The sequence below is a fragment of the Choloepus didactylus genome, chromosome 15, assembly GCF_015220235.1.
Source record: "Choloepus didactylus isolate mChoDid1 chromosome 15, mChoDid1.pri, whole genome shotgun sequence".
Lineage (NCBI taxonomy): Eukaryota > Metazoa > Chordata > Mammalia > Pilosa > Megalonychidae > Choloepus > Choloepus didactylus.
The window spans coordinates 12549136-12566253 of NC_051321.1; the positions used below are offsets into that span (position 1 = coordinate 12549136).

The window sequence follows — 17118 nt, forward strand, 5'->3', positions numbered from 1 at the left end:
CTCACGTGCCCTTGTCCCCTGTCCGTTCCTAAGGCTGCAACCACCCCATGGGCACGGCTGCACCTACCCCTCCAGAGCCTCTGCCCTTCTTCTGAGCTTTGCTCTTACCACAAATTACCACAAAGTTACTGGCCTAAAACAGCACCAACTTATTCTCTTATGTCCTGGGGGTTAGAAGTCTGAAACGGTTTTATTGGGCTGAAACCAAGGTGCTAGCAGCACTGTGCACCCTCTGGAGGCTCGAGGGGAGAACCCGCTCCCTTGCCTTTTCCGGTTTCTAGAGCTGCGTTCCTTGCATCCCTTGGTTCTTGGCCCCTTCCTCCATCCTCAAAGCCAGCAGCAGAGCATCTTCAAATCTCTTTCTGCTTTGTCAGGTCACCGACTCTGATTCTGACAGTCCTGCATCCCTCTCATAAGGACCCTGTGATTACATGGAGCCTATCCAGATAATCAAAGATAATCTCCCCATCTCAGGATCCTTAACTTAATCACAGCTGTCAGATGCTTTTCACCAAATAAGATAACATTCACATTCACAGGTTCCAGGGATTAGGGTGTGGGCATCTTGAGGGGCATTTTTCAGCCCACACCAGTGCTCAGTGTTTGTTTATGGGGAGGGGGGGAGGGAGAGGGAGAGAGTATGGAGGGAGGGAGGAGAGGGGAAGGGGAAAGAACTCCAGATGAAGAAAAAGAGTAATGCTTCCTTCCCAGGATGTCTGATCCACTGATTTTTCTCTTGATTAGGGAGAGGGGACTCTGGGGAAGGCAGGCTGCCTGGAAGAGTGCTCCATCCTGGGGAAGGGAGAGGCTGGGCAGCTGGAGACAGGGGTCTCCGTGCTTCTTTGGATGGCCTCATCTCCCCTCCCCACCTGTTTCCAGCTTTGCCCAGGCTTGGGATGCTGGGCATGGGACAGGGAGAGAATGGTGGCTGATGACAGTAGGTCACACAGAGCTAAGGCACAAAGGACACTGTGGAAACTGTGGCTGTGACCCACTGTCCTAGCAGCTCAACTCTGTTTTTTCTCCTGTTTAATTACATTTGGAAGGGAGGAAGAGAAAGCAATTGGAATGAAATTAATAAAATGACAAAGTAAAGTTTTCTTTCCTGCTTCCTCTATAGTCACTAAAGTAACAATATCTAACGCATGAGATAGAGTATGATCCAGCAGGACAAACTCCCCTGAACATTTTACAATTCAGCACATTATTTTCATGCATGTTCTCTCTGGATGCAGCAGTCACAACCTATGCATCCTTTGCTAAAGAAATTAAAAAGTTCCTTCAAAATCACAGCTTAGCACTCAGATCCTTGGTGGTGTGTGTGTGTGTGTATGTGTGTGTATACACACATATGTATGTGCATGTGTATATATATGCACACACATATAAATCAAAAAGGATTTTTATTGCTTTAAAAATTTTTACTTTAAAAGAAATTTGGCTCTTTAAAACAAAAATAACAACAATGAATAGAGTGGTATATAACAGAAGTAAAATGTATGGGTATAGGAACTCAACTTTATGCATGAATTTTCTATAAACCTACAACTGCTTTTAAACAACAACAAAAAAAGTATATGACTACAATGCCACAAAGGCTGGGAGTTGGTGGATGTAAGGTTTTTATAGAATACATTTAGTGGCATAATAATACTTGAAGGTAGACTGTGATAAAAGTTTAAGATGTTTACTTTATGCACACACTCTATATGCTTTTGTTTTGGAAAATATGCTGCTTTTTCTAAAAACTATATTAATTATCTTAACATGCATTGGGTTTCTTATTGTTATTTAAAATTGAATCAATAAATATTTTTAAAATCTCTCAGTTTTTAATTTATAACATGGTAAATATTGATAGATTTACAACCTCCCCACACTGAAAAAGCTCTTTGCAGACCTCAACCTATTTTAGGAGTGTAAAGGGAGGCTGATGCCTACTGGTTTGAGAACCGTGTGCCCTGGAAAAGGCCCAGCATTCATTATGTCCCAGATATTGGCTCCAGAGCCCATTCTCTGACGTGCTATCAACTGCTTCGCAAATGTAAAAAAAATATACTTTTTTTCAACATTCAACATCCATTCATAAAAGAAAATTAAAAGCAATCTAGGAATAGGAGAGAGCATCAATAACTTGCTAGAATCCCTGCCTAAAATGTACAGAAATATCACACCCAAATAGTGAAACATGAAACGTATTCCCTTCAAAGTCAGGAATGAGACCCACATAACTCCAATCCCTGCTTTTATTCAACAACACTGTATAAGAACTACAAAAGCAGAAAAAAAATTGCCATTATTTGCAGAAAGTATTTCTGTTGATGCAAAAAAGAAAAAAAAAAAAAATCCAACTGGAGCTCCTGCAAAGCTACCAGAACAAATAAGACAGTTCTGTGTGGTTGCTGGACAGAAGATCAATACACAAAAATCAATAGCATTCCTACGCCCTAGGAACTATCAATTAGAAAATGTAATTTAAAAACAACTAAGCTTTGTATTTCTGACAAAACCGTTCCAGATGAAACAAAAAATTTTTAAAAAGTTATTGAAAGATACAGAAGGAAATCTAAACGTAAGTTCACGGATGGGAAGATATGACATTACACAGATGATGTATCACCCTTATGATTTCAATGTTCTTCTAATAAAAATCCTGAACACAGAATTCAACAAGCTGACTCTAAAATCAGATATAAGAGTAAAGGGTGAAGAAATGTCAAGACAATTTTGAAAAAAGTGGCCACATTGTGGTAAGGGAGAAAGTTGGGATGGGGGAACAAGACTTGTCTTATTAGATAGCAAAACTTACCCCAAGGTCATTACAGATAAAATGTCCCTGACTGGCCCAGGAACTTACACATAGACAGCCTGGAAACAGAACCACATATGTTTGCAAGCTTGTTGCATGACAGAGGTGGCTTTAAAATCAGTAGGGAAAAAAAAACACCACAAAGTGATTCCAGGAGAATGCAGTGTCATCAGTTCGGAAGAAGATAATTAGATCTCCCATCATATTAAAAAAAAAATTCCATTGTATAAAAAACGTGAATGCAAAAAACAAAACTCTGAAAGTTTTAGGAGGCATGGGCAAATAACTTTAAGACATTGGAGTAGGGACAGATATTTTAACAATAGGAAAAGCACAAGCCATAAAAAGTTTGAGAAAGTTGCCTAATTAAAATTATAAACTCTCATGACAAAAGTCAGAAAAAACTAAAAGATAAGTCCAGATGTTGCAATTCTTGTAGTTAACAAAATACCAGTAACTAGAATAAATAAAGAATTCCTATTTTAAAAGACAAACCCAATTGGAAGCTGAGAGAGTAATATGAATAGGCAATTCCCAGAAGAGGAAACCTTTGTAGTCAATAAACATATGAAAATGTTCTCAGCTTCCAACATAATTAAGCAAATTTCAAAATGAAACCGCAATGAGATACTGTCACATGCATCAGATTAGGACCTCTAAGAAGCTGGCTTATCCAAGTGTTGGCCAGGACATACAGAAACGGGCACTCTGTTCCACTGCTGGTGGGACAAGCAACTGCTTCGGGGAACAATCTGGCATAAGGTACATTTTCCTCCAGAGAAACTCTCCCATTTGCACACAAGTGATATGTACACAGATGTTCACCGCAGCTCTGCTATTTCACAATTAACAAGTGGAAATCATTTATCAATGCATAAGTAGAGGAACAGATAAGAAACCTGAAGTCTGTTAATTAAATGGAAGTTTGAACTAGATCTGTTTTAAAAGTGGATGCATTTCTAAAACATAATGTCAAATGGAAAAGTAAACAGCAAAAGGAATTAACAATATTCTACCATTTATGTAAATTTTAACCACCCGCAGAACAATAGTATCTATACTATTGTAGGATCAGTGAGAATCCATTCCTGTCTACACTCGGTGTCAGCCTCAGAATGGTGGATAGCTCTGAGGAAGAGTGAAGAGGAAAGAAATGAGAGGTACATTTGGGATGTAGCTGTATTTGCAATGCTTTATTTCTGAGTTTAGAGGCCAGAAACATATATGGCAAGAATTTATCTGTTTAATTTTGATGGAAGACAATATTTTTGTACTTCTTTTATATATTTTTAAAATTTACCAAATTAATCGAAAAGATTACATAAATGGGTTAAAGTAGTTTTTGCCTGTAGTAGAAAGAATAAGGTGCACTCCTCCCCCCACCCCACCCCCCCAAAAATTCCACGTTCTAATCCCTGAAACCTGGGAATGTTACCCCTTATGGCAAAAGGGACTTTGCAGATGTGATTAGGTTACAGACCTTCAGATGGGAAGATTATTCTGGATTAGCTGGGTGTGCCCAAGGGATTATGGGAAGAGAGGTGGCCTCTAGAAGTAGAAAAGGCCAGGAAATGGGTTCTCTAGAGGCTCCAGAAGGAACGCAGCTCTGCTCACACCTTGATTTTGGCCAGGTGAGATTTTTGACCTGCAGAATGATAAGGTAATAAATTTGTGTTGCATTAAGCCACTCAATTTGGGGTCATTGATTAAAGCAGCAATAGGAAATTACTACATTATTTCACAGAGTCTCTATTTTTAACATGAAGATGAGGGCTGCAATCCACCAGGAAGTGGTCTGAGTCCAGGGAGCTACACCCAAAGTGCTTATTCACACAGCAAGTATTCACCGAGTGTGAGAACTGGGATGCCCAACACCGTGCTAAGTACTTGAGATATAAGAGCGAGATCTAACAGGGAGACAGGGAGGGGAGACAGAGAGTAAACAAGAAGTGTTATAAATAGATAACTTATATGACTTTTAGAGGTTAATGTTATGGAGAAAAGAAACAGAGCAGGCAGAGGACTGGGGAGAGTGGAGGGTGCTTGGGGTGAGAAGTAACTGCAGCTTTTAAAAGGGCACCTGGCCGTCCTCAGCAGGACTGTGGCAGGTGAGCAAGCTCCCACCGAGGGGAGGCAGAGACTGGCCGCGCCCAGTGTGCAGGAAGGGTGTCCCAGCAGAGGGAACAGTCAATGAGAAGCTGTAAGGTTGGCGGATGCCTGGCGTGTTTGTGGAGCCGCAAGGGGTCCGGTGGGGGTGGAGAGAGAGCAAAGGGCGAGAGACGAACTCGGAGAGGAAAGGAGACGCGTGGGGGTGTTGGCTTTGGTGTGAATATAATCTTACAAAGTTAGCATAGGGCTAAGATTTGTTTCCATCTTGGGAATATTTAAATAACTGCAGCTGTGAAGGTGGAAGTCCATCACTGGAATTCTGCGTGGCAGAGTGGCGGCGCACTGGGCTCAGTGGGAATGGGTCCATTTCTGAGGGGGGAAGAGGAGCTGGGGGCAGCAGCTGTCGGCCAGCCCGGGGTCATCCAGTGGCCTGAGGTAATGCCCCTCAGGTGCTTCAAGCTACTGGCCTCGCTGGCCAACACTAACTCTGATGCCAAATCTGTCAGTGGAGATCATTTTTCCAGTATTAGCACCAAAGCACCCACTCCCAGTGCGGATGAACGGGACCGCAGGCAGACTGGAGGGGCTGTGCCCACACGGCATGGGAGGGTGAGCAGGGGAGATGGGTCCCAGCTCTGCCTCTGCCCCCGGCCAACTGGGTGACCCTGGACAAGTCTCAGCTCACCCTCAGGTTCTCCATCCCTACAGGACAACCTCAGGCTCCCTCCAATATTAGCTAATAAAGTCCCGCTAAGCTAGCAGATACTATGCTAAATATGCAAACTACTTCATTTAACCCCCACATCAATCCTATGAAGTAAGTTCAATTTGCATCCCTGCTTTACAGATGAGGAAATCAAACACAGAGAGGTTGAGCCACTTGCCCAAGGTCATCCAGCTTGGATGTGGCAGGGCAAGGATTGAAACCCAACGGAGTCAGACTCCAGAGCCCACACCCTTACTGACAATAAGACACATTCTTCCTTCCAGCCTTTTACTTTTTGCAAATAGAAATAGCCACGGGCTTTAAGAATATGAATGCTGCACTGAAGATGCACGTGCTTTTAAAGTCTCTGTGGGTACCGTGAGGATACACCACCCTTTTAGCACCTGCCCAGATGGGTGTGGATCTCGGGACACTGAGCTCAGGGCTCTCCCCAGAGACCAGCAGAGCCAGAGGGGAACGACCCAGGATGGAGGAAGAGACCAGAGGGGTTCAGGGAAAGCTCAAAAGAGTAGAAGGTACTGGTTGAGGGAATTTCCGAGGGGGAGCCCCAGAGATGACGTGTCACGATGTGATGGAGTCGGGCAGCTGTGGGGGAGCCGCCGGGACCTGCAGTCTAGGCTCTCAGAAAATGCCCCCTTCCTCTTCTGGCCCATGGTGTCTGGGACTAGAGGGCTGGAAGGAGAGGGGAAAGAGGAGGCAGGAGAATGAGGGAAAATTGAGAGAGACGCGTGGTGAGTTTATTCAGGACCCAGGTGGGGAATGACAGAGGTGAACCATAAAAAAAGATACTTTACACGAAGGGAATGGGAAAGGGGTTGGGCTGTAATTTTATGCAGCAGCAGGATGTACAGAAGGAGGAGTATGGGCTTTGGAGCTGGACAACCTTGGAATGACTTCCAGTCCCACCCTTCGCAAGTGTGACCCCCCTGGGCTGCTGTAAAGGGGGTTTTTGGACTCCTCAGGGTTACTGCGACGCTGGGTGAACTGCTGGGCACACAGCCAGGCTCAGCAGATCCTGGGGTCAGGGCCTACCTTCCTTCCTCTCTCCCCTTCCTGCCGGGTTGTGGTGCTGGGTGTTGGGTGGGGGGTGGGGGGGTGCATTATGGACAGAATCGTCTAGAACACAAGGACAGGGTGTCAGAAGTGCCAGGAAGGCTGTGGTCCCAGAAGGAGAGCTCCCTTCTAGCTGGGTAGTCGGGGAGGGGGCGCTGCTGAGCTGGCCGGGATTCGAGTGTGAGGCCACCGGGAAGGCAGCCGGGGAAAGGAGAGGAAAGTCAGAACCTGGGAACGCAGCCGCTAGTTCAGGGGAGGAATTTAATATAAGGACGGCAGGAAAACGGGGAGGAGAGTGGAGTTAGGTCAGAAAAGGGGCAGGGGCTGGAAATGGCAGAAGGAGGGTCTGGCCTCTGTGGGAAGCGTCTGCGGGCTTTTGTGTACCTGCGAAGTGGAGAAAATAAGTAAATGAGACGTGTGCTTTGAGAAGACTGATTTCATACAATTCCTCCCTGAATTTCATTTCATTCAATATGGAAAAATAACCCTGGTCTACATTACATCCAATTCTTAAACTGCATCTCCTTACAAATTCAAAGGGGTCCTTGCCCCTGAAACCCTTATGCGCATAGTTTTACAAAAGGGTCCTAGCTGATCTTGCACCCTTTTAACTTAGAAGAGTAAATAAAGAATTTAATCAAAGGTAGTCTTTGGGAGCAATGTGCTTGCCTTTTATTTATTTGTTTGTTTGTCTGTTTAGTTAGTTAGTTAGTAGTTTGTCCTTCTGTCTCTACTCCTTGATTATTCAGTACTGGCTTCTTTTTAGTAAAATCATGTCCTGTCCTTTGGAAACATGAACAAATTGTCCAAAGTCAGAAAACCGTAAGGGAAGAATATTCTCCACCCCAGATTTTGACCTACATGGCCCTTTTCTTCTGCATGGTTTTACTTAATTGAAAGATTGTTTCATGCATTTTTTCCCCATACCTATTTTCACTCTTTCTAGTCTAATTTCAGAACTCACTCAGCCGTTTCTACCTCTCAAAGAGATGCTGTTCTGCTGGTAATAGAGAAAGCTCCAGGTGCAAGGCTGTTATCTAATTTTAGGATATTATTAAGAGCATTTGACTCACATAATTGTATTTGATTAGAAAAGAATGACTAAGCTTTGGATTGAATTGACTGGGGTAGAACTATTTCAGGTCCTGTTATTAAGAATTTAAATATGATCGGGAAATTTATTATGGTTGTTGGAGGGATGTATTTTCACTTATAATAACGGTGCTGGCCAAACCTTAGAATAGCATTTCATACCTAATAGGAGGCTGGCATACCATCATCTTCATGTCTCAGATATTCTTCTATCATTTTCATTTTAAGATTAGGGAAACTAGGCATGAGGCTTAAGGACCTGCCCAAAGCCGCCCAGCTCGTTGATGGTAGGTGGCATCTTCACTCCCTTCACTTGGTTTTGGCTCTAAAACTCCAGTCTCCTCCCATCATTGCTTTGCCAATGCAAAGACTACATGTTACATATTATCTCTGAGTTGATTTTTCCACTTGTCTTCAAGAAATCTGAGAATGAAGCTGTCTGCATTTCAGAAGCATGGAAGTAATTGTTCTGTTGGGCAACAATTTCTACTGGAAAGGAAGGTTAGAAATACTTTCACTGGATATTGCTAACTCTGTTGGCATTGTGGTCCTTAAATTATGGCCCATTATAACTCATTTCAATGGATTTGGTATGATGATGGGCACCAGTGTTAATCTGTTATTAAAAACTATTTTCTGTATTGTGAAATCAATAACTTTTTTCCTTGCTATTTTCTTTATTTAAAAAAAATACTCTTTTGGTATTCTTGTAGATCAGGATTTCTCAGCTTCAGTACTACTGACATTTTGAGCTAGGCAGCTCTTTCTGTTCAGGGCTGTTCTACCCACCAGATGCCAGTGGCACCTGTCCCCAAATTGTGACAAGCAAAATGCCTCCAGACATTGCCAAATGTCCCCTCGGGGACGAAGTCCACTGCTGTAGATGAAATAGGCAATGAAAATGTTTTATTCTCTTTAATTATCAAGTTCTCTAACCTAAACAGCATTGTTTATTATTTAGAAGCACACTTTTCTTTTGATTCTCCTATTAACAGAAATCAGTTGAGAAGGTGTTCCAGTAGACAGAGGGACCAAAATCTGGTTAATTCAAACAGAACTGCTGATGCCAGGTAATTAAAGGTATTCTTACCTGCTTGTGCTATCAGAATCAGGGCAGCAGAGCAGAGCCTGAGATGCCCCACGTGCTGGCGTGACGAGCCGGCAGCAACAATGTGACAGAGCAGGCCAGGGGCTGCTTACAGCTGAGATGGACTACAGAACAGTACGTGCCAGGGGTGAAGTCCAAGTCAAACATAGAAGGACAGCCTCACCGCGCAACCAAGAGTGTCAGTTGTACCAGAGGTGATCTCTGCAGCAGCAAGTACCTGTGGTGGATTTCCAGGTGGAACCAAGAGAGGAATTCTTAGCTGAGACACCAAGAGGTGGTTAAAGCAGTGCTGAAACATCGAGGGAGCTGATTCCAAGCGAAACCCAGGCTCCATCTACTGTTTGAAGCTTCTGCCCAGCTTGCATGGTTTGTAGGAGAACCTGCATCATGCCTTTATCTGTAGCCTTCCCCTAGGTCTTAAGGATCCAGAGACTTTACTTTGGATATTGGATTTGGTGAATCATAGCTATCGGACTTAGAAACTCTGCAAGTTTGCGATAATGTTTACAATTTTAAACATTCCTGCTCCCAAGTTTCTGCTCTCAAGCTGGCCAACGGAGACCTGCTAGTAACGCCCTTCCCAAAGTAGCCACTGAGAAACTGCCAGCCTAAACCTGCAAGTTCCCCTTCCCTGGATAAAGAACTTCCTGCCAACCATCCTATATAAGCCCCACCACTCCCAGCGCTTGGGGCTGTCGCCATCTTAGGCTTCAGCCTGCCTGCACACGGCTGGACAATAAAGCTCCTTTGATCGAGTTTTGGTCTCATCTCTTCCCAATTGAAAAACCTAACAAGACCCTATCCGAGGGGTTGGGGAACCATTCAAACCGGCCACGGCTCTCCGGGAAGAGGCACTGTACCAGCTGCTGTGGTTGCTGCTACTGCCAGCATTGCTGGAGCTCCGACACAGCACCCACCAGGTCGGGGGACCCCAGCCCCACCTGTAGGCAGAGCAACCCCACCACCAGGCATTAGGGCTCCTCCACCTGGTATGAGACCACCCATGGGCCCACCAGTTGGGCTCCTCCTACTCGAGGGATTCCGATAGGCATGCCCCCTCCAGGAATGACACCCCCTCCACCAGGAATTCGAGGTCCATCTCCCCCAGCAATGCATCCGCCAAGACCCTAGGATTCTGTTCCACCCTTCTAATCACTTTTTCCTGTAGTGCATCTTGTGAAACTGTAGAGTCTTTGTGAGCTTTTTGTCTCCTCTTTGCTGCATTAATATTAGCAAATAATAAATGCATAGAGCAATTTTTCAAAAATAAGTGCAAACTACAGTTTAATTCATCTTAACTACAGAGTATTTACTTTTAGTGACTTTCCTTTTAGGGGTTTTAGAGTGGGGGATTGAGGAAACAAACCAGGGGTTGGTATTCTGGTTGCATAATAAATGTATTTGACTCACATCAACCTGGGGGACCATTCAAACCAGCCATGGCTCTCCGAGAAGAGGCAATGTAGCAGCTGCTGTGGTGATGAAAGTTTGATCATCCCACCAATTTTCATTTATATAATTTGAAATGAAATGATCATTTATGATCATTTATGATAAGAAAGAAAAGAAGGCCAGGCTCTAGGGAAAGAAGCATAAATGGGAAAGGGAGAACAAAACAGTTCTGGATGATGTCTACATGAAAAAGATGTTTCTGGACTACAGATATAAATACGAGAATCAGAAGAACACGGTTATTGAGTAAATAGACCCTGGCGCTAGTTCATCCAGTTGATATCCAAGTACTACTTACTAACCATGTGATCTTGGGCAAATTTAATTTCTTGCTGCCTCAGTTTCTCCATTTTCGGGTGTTGCTGTGAGGATTAGGTGAATTGAGGCATGTAAAGCTCTTAGAGGAGCTGCTAGCCCATGTGAAATATTTGAGGGTGAACTGTTATTATTGAAACAATATGGATGTTTCTACATTTAGCTCTGTCTGTGTTGATACAGAGCTGGAGAGCATCAGTGTGGCTGGCTGGGTTTGGAGCTGAGCTCCACCATCTATAACTGTGTGACTTCTGGATCTCGGTTTGGTTAGCATAAGTTGGTTGTGAAGATCAAATGAGAAAAGGAAGATAAAGACCCTGGCATTGGACCTGGTACCAAAAGGGATAAATGCCAGTTTCTTTCCCCAGGTTTGAAGACTGGTGACCTAATCCTAGCTGGTTATGAGACCCAGGAATATGCCTTAATTGAGTTAATTAAATTTAATTAGTTTAAGTATTTGTAGAGCTATCAGATCCATTTATCCATCTAACTTTAGTTGACTGCCATGATGTGCCATATTAATCACTGAAATTCCAATAGTGGCCCAGGGAATCTTTAAATCCCTCTTCTTTACAAAAATTATGGAGAATTTAAAATATGTAAAATGTAGACAGTGCATTATAGTGAATCCCTATTTACCCATTACTCAGCTATAACAATTGTCAACTCATGCAAGTCTCCTTTCCAGCTTGAAACTTTGGAGATTTCTTGAGTAAGATGGTCACAGAGGGTGGAATGAAAAGGCTTTCATGGACTCCAAGTTCAATATGAGTCACCATCAAGATGTGGCTGCATCCCAAAGGAATCCCCCTTAGGCTCTATAAATACGAGCCTCGTATTCAGAACAAAGGCAGTGTTCCTGTTCTCCCCCAGATTGCTCAGGCCTGACCTGGAACTCTGCATTCTGTTCCAACGGCACCCCTCAGGAGCTGCCCACATCAACAAGAAAGAGTCAAGCGCAGAAACAGTAGGATGTTTAAGCCCTCGGAAGCCATGATTATAATTGTCGCTTAAACTCCTACTCTCCTAGACATTGTGTCTCGTGCTTTCTATACATAATTGCATGTAATTCCCAAACATCTGAATAAGCAGGGTTATTATTGTAATTTGAAAAATTCATCCCAGACCACACAGTATTAAAGTGGCAGGGTAGGGACTTGTACCTGGCAGTCTGACTCCAGAATGCATATCCTGAACTCCCTGCCAAGGATGTTTAGCTTAGAGAAAAGGAGTTAGGTGCCATGGTCTTTCTCCACACACCTTGAAGGCTGGCTTGTGGAAGCATGACTTATTGACTTTGAGCGGCTCCGAAGGGCAGATGTAGGCTCTAGGTGTGGTTGTAACAGGCAATGGATTTCATTTCAACACAAAGCAGTTCTTATTGGGCATTCCTGGCTAGCAAACAGGTAGTGAGTATGGGAAGTGTAGTAAATAGTGTAGTAGTATGGGAAGCAGGAAGGGAACATTCAGGCAGATCTGGATTTGAAACTTCCTCCTGGCACTTACTAGTTGGTGGTATGGACATGGTACTTAATTTCTCTGAGCCTCTGTTTCCTGTCTGTAAAATGGGAATACTTAAAAGGTGTTTTTTGAGAATTAGAGATATTATTTACAGAGGTCCTGGCTCCTGATAAGTACCCAATAAATTTCAACCTTTCTTTCTAATTTCTGTGTAGTCCCATGCTTCTGCTGGAGGACTGGACTGCTTCACCTCTAGGTTCTGTGCACCAAGACACTCGATCATGACACCCAGAAGCCATGGCTTTGCAGGATCTGCCTCAACATGGCTTTACCTATCACCATGAAGCAAACATTTTGCAATACCCATTGAATGCCTGGTCTTATTAATTTCTCCCTGAGACTTTCCCTTATTGCTTCATGCATTGAGAAAAAGAACAAGAAAGAAGAAATGCTTAAGGGCTTCACCTGCTGAATCCTGACTTACAGAAGCAATAAAAGTGATGTTATTCAATCTCAGGAGTGTCTATTTTTAAGTAATGCTAAGCTTAGCTTACCTTATGCAGACTGCATGGAAATGTGGACCCGAGTGTCTAAAAGTGTCCTGAGGCTGTCACACTGGCTCTTCTTCCCTGGGACTGAGAGGCTGGGCGGGAGAACATGAGGAACCACAGGAAAGGAGAGAAAATCCTTTGAAAATGCTGGGGTGCATTCCCTCTGCACCGGCCATCAAGGGCCGAGACGGAGCTCCAGCCTCAAAAACAAACCAACCAGCATACCAAGAGTGATGGCCGCATTCTGGATCATACTTGATCGACCATCAGAATGTTTGCTGTTTCAACTATTTTGGTCCCAAAGAGGCAGAATTGGAATACTTCTCCAGCAATGCTCTCTAACATGCTGGAGTGGATTGTAGGCTAGTGGCGTTCAATTATTTTTCAGGCTATGGGACCCTTTCTTTACATAGAATGTCTCAAGAGACACTGATATTTAAGACAAATGGAAGTAAAGTCCTTTTGCTTGAAGTCGGGGTGGGGAGCTGGAGCTTTGCAGTCTGTCCACCCTGGACCTCACTCCACAGCAATTCCTAGTGGGCTGGAGACATCTCCAGGAACCCTATGACTCTGCGAATCAAGACTGACAAGTGGACACAGCCTTCTAAAGTCTCATTCCCATTTTAAGAGCTTCCTTTGACTGCCCTCATCTGCACACAGTAGCCAAGAAACTGGGGACACGTCTCTGCCAACTCTGTCTTCACAGCCACCTAAGTTTAACCCCATCCCTGTTCTTAACCCAAAGAGACTATTACAATAGTTTAATAAAACCAAACAGCTTTGCCTTACTTTGCCTGTTTGGCTTTTTCCTGAGTTATCATTATTTTCAAAAGAGAAGGTTGTGTGTGTGTGTTGGGGAGGTGGTAATCTGGTAGCTACCAAAATTTTTTGAGCGATCAGGAAATAATTGCTCAGTTGAGGATGCCATGATTTTAACTGTCTGGAAAATCCTGCCTGAAGTACACAGTTTTGAATGTGAAGAATGGTTCTGTCATCTCTGGGAAATGGAGGGCTCCTCAGATGGGGTTCTCCACCTAGCCCTTAGAGCATCTAGAACAGGGTCTGACACACGCAGGTACTCAATATGCACTGGCTGAATAAGAATGAACCCAGGCACTAGAAACATCCTATCTTGAGAGTGCACTCTAGCACACTGGAAAACTTTATTCCAGTGTGGATTTCTTTGGATTTTACTGACCAATTATTTTCACCTCTCAGCACCCATCTCTCCAGAAAACTAAGAGGCAATCCGAAATAGGATGCATTTGCATTTTTAATTATCTTTTAGAATAGCTTGCTTTTTCTTCTCTCATAGTACAGTGGTGGGAATTGGCATAAGTAGATGATTAAACCAATTAGTGGGATGACATGAAGTAGGACCCCCCAAAATGTGGATTTAATTGAAGAAAGTTACACTATAACATCAAGTTGCCAGGCTTTAAAAAGGTAATTAATTATAGAAGGAAGTGAAGGCTCTTCAATCCCTCTGCTCTACTCTTGTAGCGTTTGCACACCGGCCTGCCTCATTTAATTCTCCGCTCCTTTAAGGTACTCTCTCAGGCTCTTCTGGCCCTCTGTAAATACTCTCTGGATGACGACTTTACGACTCAGTGACTTCGGAGAAGCTCTTTCCTCTGGAGACGCTTTTGGCACTCTCTGTTTAAACAGCGGCACATCATAAGTTCAGCCAGAAGAGGTGAAGTGTGACAGCAGGCACACTCAGTCTGCTCACCAGCACCCCAGGCCTCCCCAGGAACAAGGGTGCTATTGGAAATGACGAGAAGGAAACTGTTCTACCAGGGAGCAAAGTTTTCAAGCGAACCTTCTGCTCAGGGCAGGCGTGAATGCACCTGCCTCTGAGACAGCGGGCAGACAATAGACTCTCCCTCAACAGGGAAGGAGGTGAGGAGGAAGAGGCTGGAGGAGGGAAGTACAGATTCAGGGAGAATCTGAAAATGCTCCACACAGCCCGAATCTTTTCCATCCTAGGCTCTCCAGTGCCTGCAACTCCACCATTAAAAACCCAGATTGTGGCTGATTTCTCCAGCTCTTTTTTTTTTTAAGGTAAATGCTCGGAGAAGGTACCTTGATATCCCAACATGAAGTAATTGATCTGATGCATTTCCTCACTGCCAGTAGAGATGGAGGCAAATGGGAATTTTGAGTGGTGTGTCCTCAATCAAGCTTCTGCTTGTCCTTCTCCTAGCAGCCTTCTAGCACATGCTAGGTATAATAATGTTAGAAGGGGGGCTCTGCACACTTCTAAGAAAGCCACTCTCTGCAGGCTCTGTATGTATGGACACAGAAAGCAGAAACCCAACTCATGGGCCCGTTTCTCATGCTCTCCACTGGCAAAAAGCTCTTCATGGTGACAACTGTCCTACAGTCCTGACTATGAAAGACAATGAACCTGTATTTTAAGGAAATGAAGGGGCAGAACGTGAATGATGCTCACTTTGGGCAGTGAATGGGTCTTAAGGTCATGTGGAATTCTGATTGAAAGTGTTATGGGCATATCCGTTTTCATTTCACAAATGTTATCCTCATTTCTCAATGATCTTTATTTCACAGTGGCTAAGGATTTTAACTTTCATTGTTTTTGCCCTTGAGCCTGACCATGCAATAATGCTCCACCATGAAATACATCCAAGTTCTGTTTGCCTTTCGCAAACTAAACCCTGATGACCTAACTGATCTACTCTATAAGTTTTTATTTTAATGCACTGAAACATTTTACACAACAAAGAAATGAGAAGAATGGTAAACTGATGCCTTAAAAAAAACATAAACCCTCTTTCTCCTGGGAGTAAACATAAGTAGGGAAGTTTGAGGGTAATCAAATAACAAGTCTGAGTTTCTTTTTTTAATGTCTATAAAATCTGTAGTTATATATCCCCTCTTTCAATCCTGATGTTGGTAAATTTGTATTTTCTTTCTTTGTTTTCTCCATTGCATGGTGGCTATGCACTCTGTCAACCTGACAAAACAAAACTACATATCCCAGATTTCTTTCCCTGTTTGGTTCTGGGTCAGTGTGGGTCCCAAGAGAAATTTCCGTGAGATTTGGAAGGCAGAAGTGAAGCAGTGGCCAGGGTAGGGGCAGGGCTGCTGAGCTCGTGGGAACTGCTGCTTATCTGCCGACTCACCTTATTTGCTGGGGCAGCAGTCAGGTCCCCAGCTCTTCCTCCTCCTGCTGGAGCTCCTTCAGCTCCCCCAAATCCTGGACCATTCCAGCTTTCTTATGCTCACACTTGTCATGATACATCTCTTTCCATCCTTTTTCTTTCCATTGATCTAGAGCTTTATATTTAAAGCACATCATTTTTAGACAGCTTATAGTTGAGTCTTGCATTTTTATCGAGCCTAAAAACCTCTGTCTTATACTAGGAGTTTTCACCCATTTACATGTAATATAAATATTGATATAGTTGGTTTTAAGTCAATATCTTGTTATTTGTTTCCCATCTATCCCGTCTGTTTTTTTTTTGTTGTTGTTGTTGTTGTTTCTCCTTTCCTGATTCTTTTGGCTTTAATTGACTCTTATTTACTATCCTATTTCTAATTTTTTAGCGTATTCTCTCTCTCTCTCTCTCTTTCTGTGTGCATGTGTGTGTGTGTTTTCATGGTTTTGCTACAAATTATAATACACATTCCTAATTCATCATGGTTTACTTAGAGTTATTTTAACATTCAGGTAAAATGTAAGTTTTATTCAATTTACTCCCTCAGGCCTTTTATAGCCACATACATTGTAAATCCCAGAAGACAATGTTATTAGTTTGCTTTAACAGTCAGTTGAATCTTTAAACTAATGAAGAGAAGAATATACAGTCTGTATATTTACCATTTATATTTTAATTTTTTCTATTTCTTCCTGTAAATTTGAGTATCCATCTGGTGTCATTTCCATCAGGCTGAAGAATTTCCTTTAGCATTTTCAATAGTGCAAGGTCTGTGGAGACAAATTAGATCTTTATTTACCTTAAAATGTCATTATTTTGCCCTCATTTTAAAATATTCTAATGGATATACAGTTTTGGGTTAATGCTTTTTTATTGAGCCCTTTAAAAATGTTGTTCCATTGTATTCTGGCCTCCACTTTTACTGATGAGAATTCACCTGCCATTTTTATTACTGTCCCCTTGTAAGTAATGAGTCTATTCCTCCCCTGGCTGATTTCCAATCTCTTAATCTTTGTTTTTCAGTGGTTTGACTATTATGTGCATAGGTGTGGCAATCTTTGTAGTTTTCCTACTTGGAGTATGCTGAGCTCCTAAAGATAAGAAAATTTCCACCACTGGCTATTCAGATATTCAGATTTTTCTTCCTTTCCATTATGTTTTCTCTTCCCCTTCTGAGGTCCCAATTACACATATCTGACTACTGAGGCTCTGTGTTTTTGTTTTTTCAATTTTTTTTTCTTTCAGTTATTCAGATTGCA

General features: G+C 43.0%; 1 pseudogene; it reads left to right on the forward strand.

Annotated features, from left to right (window-relative positions):
• The first annotated feature begins 7028 nt into the window (after nt 1–7028).
• LOC119509834 lies at nt 7029–9180 on the forward strand (annotated as a pseudogene).
• Nucleotides 9181–17118: the final 7938 nt, after the last annotated feature.